The sequence below is a fragment of the Gopherus evgoodei genome, chromosome 2 (assembly GCF_007399415.2).
Source record: "Gopherus evgoodei ecotype Sinaloan lineage chromosome 2, rGopEvg1_v1.p, whole genome shotgun sequence".
Taxonomy (NCBI): domain Eukaryota; kingdom Metazoa; phylum Chordata; order Testudines; family Testudinidae; genus Gopherus; species Gopherus evgoodei.
Window position 1 is genome coordinate 240,660,482 of NC_044323.1, and position 6,000 is coordinate 240,666,481.

Below are 6,000 nucleotides of genomic sequence, written 5' to 3' on the forward strand. Positions count from 1 at the left end.
TGCCTATGAGTTTTTTCCCCTTTCTTGGGATACAGGCTTCTCATAGTTTCTGCAACCTTGACTTGAAGTAAATCCAGGCCTCCTCCACCTTTAGATCCACAAGTTCTCAGTCCAATCCACTTCCCTAACTAATTTTCTTAATTTTTTTAAAAGTTAGCCCTTTTGAAATAAAAAACCCTAGTCACAGATCTATTTTTGTTTATGCTTCCATTTAGTTTGAACTGAATTAGCTCATGATCGCTCAAACCAAGGTTGTCCCCTACAACCATTTCTTCTATGAGGTCCTCACTACTCACCAAAACCAAATCTAAAATGGCATCCCTTCTTGTTGGTTCAGCAACTACTTGGTAAAGGAAACCATCAGCTATCACATCCAGAAAACTCTGAGCCCTATTATTATTATTACTTAGCACTTGTCCTCCAGTCTATATCTGGGAAGTTAAAGTCTCCCATGATCACACAATTCCCATTAGTATTTACTTCATTAAAAACATTAAAGAGGTCTCTATCCATATCCAAATCAGATCCCGGCGGTCTGTAGCACTCCCCAAGCTCTATCCCAGGGGAAGCTCTAGTAGCTTTCTTCCCAAATGTGATTTTTGCCCAGACAGACTCTGTCTTATCCATTCCATCACTACTTATTTCTTTACAATCTACCTCATCATTGATATACAATGCTACTCCACCACCTCTGCTTTTATTTCTGTCTTTCCTAAACGGCACATACCCTTCAATACCTGTTCTCCAGTCATGACTACTATTCCATCATGTTTCTGTTATCCCTATAATATCTGGTTTCATTTCTTGCACCAATAGCTCTAGTTCCTCCATTTTGTTACCTAGGCTCCTCACAATAGTGTGCAAGCATCTTAATTTTTGCTGTTTAGCTTCTCTCACATTCTTTACCTGATTAGGCACAGACATTCTACCACCAGTATCACCTATTAGACTGGTATTTACACTACCCTTCCTCCTTATATCCATTCTCCTACCCATGGCTGTATCCTTTCTTACTTTGTTTTCTTCCCTCTCAATGTTAAAATCTGGTCCAGGTAATCTCCACACATCTCCCAACCATCTCCCCCAAATTCCTAGTTTAAAGCTCTCCTAATCAGTTGTTCCAGCCTCCATTCTAGAAGTCTATTTCTCTCCCTGCTCAGGTGAAGTCCATCCCGAGGCAACAGTCCTCTGTCCATGAATGCTTCCCAGTGGCCATACATCCCAAAGCCCTCCTTATAGCACCACTGGCTGAGCCATCTGTTGATCATCATAATCTTGTCACACCTTTGTTGCCGTTCTCTAGGAACAGGCAGAAACCCACTGAAGATCACCTGAGCCTCGATTTCCTTAAGCATCTTCCCCAGTCTGGCATAGTCTCCCTTGATACATTCCAGCAAGAATCTAGCTGTATCGTTTGTTCTCACATGAAGGACAATCAGTGGATTTTTTCCCTCTCCCATTAGGGCCTCTTCAGCCTCAGGTCCACATCCCATATCGTAGCACCTGGCAGACAGCACACCCTTCTGCTCTCTGGATCAGCTCTGGTTACAGGCCTGTCTATTTTCAGAGAGGAGTCCCCAGTCACATAGACCTGCCTTTTCCTGGTGATGGTGTGATTCTCCGGTCTATTCCCTGTTCCCTCTGGTTGCAAATTTCTCCATTCCTATTGTTCTTTGCAATCCTCCTAGCTGCTCTTCTCTTCTTCCCTGCCCTCTCACCTTCAGTGACCCACCTGCTGTGTCCCTTCTTCATTTTCCAACTCCGCAAACCTGTTCCTGAGCTCTATTTCTCCTTCACTAGCCTGTCTTTTCCTTTGCCTGGTTCTCTTAGTTACATGCTTCCACCATCCACTTTCTTCACCCAGCAGTCTCCCCTCACAGATCTTTGGTTCTGCTTCCATCTGGAAGTCTGAGCTTTTCCCTTCAGCCTCCTTATGTCTTTGCTCCATCGAACCCCCTTCTAAACTCAATCAGGGTTTACACCTACATCTCCAGTACTCAAATCTTTTCTTCCATCAGCTCTATCAGGTGGCACTTCATGCAGATGAAACTCTTTTCAGGTACCCTCCTCCAGGATCATGTACATGCTGCAGCTTCTACATCCAGTCATCTTCATTGTGTCTTCCACTGCTTGGGTCACTACCACTTCTGCCTCTATATCTGTCATAGCCTTCTCACATAAGTCCTGTTAGTCCGGGAAACACAAATCAAACCAAAACACCACCACACACAGCAACACAACCCCCAACGAGCACCAAAACACTGCCAGACCACCACACACTCCCTTCACTAGCCTGTCTGTTTCTCTGCCTGCCTTTCTTAGTCTTCCCTCAAACTCCCCTGGCAAACTCCCACTCAAACTCCCCTGTTAACAGCTCTGTTTGCTGTCTCCTGTGCCACTGCAGCTGTCTATGAGTACAAGTTTGGTTAATAAAGATAATAGTGTTGATGTAATAAACGTGTGTAAGGCATTTTACTTGGTATTGCAAAACATTTTGATTGAATACTAGAAAGATATAAAAGTGACATGACACACATTAAATGGATTAAAAGCTGGCTAACTGATAGGTCTCAAAATGTAATTGTAAATGGGGAATCATCATCAAGTTGTTGTGTTTCTAGTGGAGTCCCACACAGATCAGTTCTTGGCCCTATGCTATTTAACATTTTTATTAATAACCTGGGAGAAATCATAACATCATCACTGATAAAGAAACTGGGGAGTGATAAATAAGGAAGAGGACAGGACACTGATACAGAGCCATCTGGATGACTTGGCAAGTGGGCACAAGAAAACAATATGCATTTTAATATGGCTAAATATATACATCAAGGAGCACAGAATGTAGGCCATGCTTATAGGATGGGGTTTTTTTGTCCGGCAAGCAGTGACTCTGAAAAAGATTTAGGGATCATGGTGGATAATCAGCTGAAAATGAACTCCCGGTGTGATGCTGTGGCCAAAAGGGCTAATGCAATCCTTGGCTGCATAAACTGGGGAATCTCGAGCAGGAGTAGAAAGGGTATTTTATCTTTGTATTTGGCATTGGTGCAACCGCTGCTGGAATATTGTGTCCAGTTCTGTTGGTCACAATTCAAGAAGAATGTTGATAAATTAGAGAGGATTCAGAGAAGAGCCACAGGAGTAATTAAAGGATTAGAAAACATGCCTTATAATGATATAATCAAGGAAATTAATTTATTTAGTTTAACAAAGAGAAGGATAAGGGGTAAATTGACTACAGTCTACAAGGACTGACACAGGGAACAAATATGTAACAATGGGCTCTTCAATATAGCAGAAAAAGGTGTAGCACTCTCTGATGGCTGGAAGTTGAAGCTAGACAAATCCAGATTGGAAAGAAGATATATATTTTTAGCAGTGAGAGTAGTTAACAATTGAAACCAAGGGTCATGGTGGATTCTTTGTAGTAATTATTTTGGGGGAAGTTCTATGGCCTTTGTTATGCAAGAGGTCAGACTAGATCAGAGGTGGGCAACCTGTGGGCCGTAGATTGCCCACCGCTGGACTAGATAATCACAATGGTCCCTTCTGGCCTTGGATTCTATTAATCTAGTTTCTGTTTCAGAAACCAGAACTTTAAGTAAGAAAGCATAAATCCCTGTACGGATGCTTGTAGACAATTATCAGATCATTTCTCATGTTTGACCAACCATTTGCATTAATATCAAAACTAATTATTTTAGTTTTTCCTTTAATTTCCCTGTGTTTCTTCAGTTACAGCATCTAGTAATAGACACATGATCTTGAATCTGTCTGGAGAAATATATCCAGTGGGAAGTGCTTCAACCGTTTCTTGAAGTTGTTAATTTTGTGTTACAATGAAGGTGATGTGGCTAGCTTGAAATAAAGGTTCAGCTTTCTTGTCAAGTTCACATTTTTTGCTTTTCGGTTTTTATTGTCATGAGCACAATTTATCTTTGCCATTTATTTCGATGTCAAAGTTGAATAAAAGAAACTATTTCTAAATAAAACATGTTGAAAAGCTGTGGAAGATCTGGGAGTCGGGACAAGGATTGAAATCATCCTAAAGGCTAATGATGGAAGTGGGATTAAATGTTTTACCTGCAGGACTTTCAAACTCATCCATACTCTGTTCTTCCCACACAACATACCTCCCAAACAGAAGTTTAATTCAGTGTCCCCTTCTATCATGAAAAATGTGATAAATTCTTTTTTATACTTTTTGAAATTGAACATGAATCCTTTCTATTTTATACCTAGGGACTCTTAACAATATTTACATTTTACTTCAGAAAAATTATCTGTTTTAATGGATTCAGTCCATTCAATCACTTCTCCCCTACCACTTCCTTCAACTTTAGGTATGTCGAGTCTAATAAACTCATACACCAATGTCTGGTAATGACTAAATAATAATCTCCTTTTTGCATTGTTGAACAAGTGCTTTCACATTAATTTAAGTTAGAATGAGAAACAACCATTTATTCTGGGGCTGTGGACCAAAGGGCAGAGGTAATGTCTTACTACTGATTAAAACTGGTTAAAATATTTGAGGAGGTTAAGGATTACTCTAGGTATTATTACCAAGGCTGATGTTCAGTATATTTATAAATGACTGGTAAAATGAGCTGAATAGCTACCTAGGAAAATGCCATGATAGCACAATACTATTTAGGTTAACCAAGAATAAGAAGGATTGCAAGGAACTCCTGAAGTACCTAATAAATCTAGGAAACTGAGCATGGAAAGTGAAATTCATTGTGGACAAGTGCAAAATAATGTATATTGAAAGAAGCAACTTAGGGCTGGATCCTATGAGATGCAGAGTACTTCCTGGTGGACACTCAGAATCTCTCATGACAGGCCCATTTTCGCTCATGGCTTCTGGTTTTATTTTATTATTTTAAGAAACCTAGATGAAGTTCTGAATTAGTCATAACCCAACAGGAAAAAGGTTTATTGGTTTAATTGTTGCTTTCAATTTGTTTCAACCAAGACCTCTTGATATTTATTTTCTTTGTTCCCCGCCCTGATTGATGTAGCTTTGAGACTTCAGCAATGAAACCTCATTCAGATACATGGGAAAATAGAACTAGTTTAAATACATTCCTTCCCAGATTTCTGGGTGTCAAACTGCAGTCTCACTGGAGTCAGTTGCCAAAATGCCATGCACTAAAGGTATTTCCAATAGCAATACCATGAAACTGCTGTTTCTTGTGGTATGTGGAAAGAAAACAGAGGTGAGGCCAGCTGCCCTATGATCTGAAAACTGGATATCAGAACAGTGAACATGAAAACAAAATCAACTGTGAGAGAATTATTTTCCCTAAAGGTGTAGCCCATTTTCTAGGTTCTTTCTGGTGAAACTTCTGCAGCATAAAAGTGTAAAAGGAGACTAGGCATTACTGTGAAATTATATTAGCTAATACCTAATACCAAGCCCCATCAGATAATCCAACTTTAAGTTAAAGATATTATTTTGGGAAGAATCACGTGAGTTATACTTTTGCAGTTAGATATGGTTGGTGTCTGAAGTGATAACTCACCACTAATTCCTGAACAAGTGTGGAGGGACAATAGTCACAGAGACTCCTGAATTTTAGAACTCATTAGTAAGCTAAGGTTTATTTAGATATGGATTACCTATTACATTACTACTTTAGCCATTTAAAGATTATTTTGTTACGCATTAAGCAGCCAGCAGAGATCACAGAAAACCAGTGTAATACACTCAAGAGTAAATATATTGCTTAACAAGCAGACTACCTAACTCTGCACCAGTCTCAATTTCTGGATAGATTTAAGATGTAACCCCTTGTAGATGACATTGAAATAAAATAATCTTGAAGTGACAAAGGCAATGTCTAGAGTCAAAAAGAATGGTTGCAGCCTTCTGGCTGTACAAAAATGAAAAAACCATCCTGGATAGTGCTGCTGCTTGAACCTATAATAGCAGCTGGGACTCTAACCTGAGACCGAGACCACAAACTCAAACAGCAAAAGGCAGGCACATGT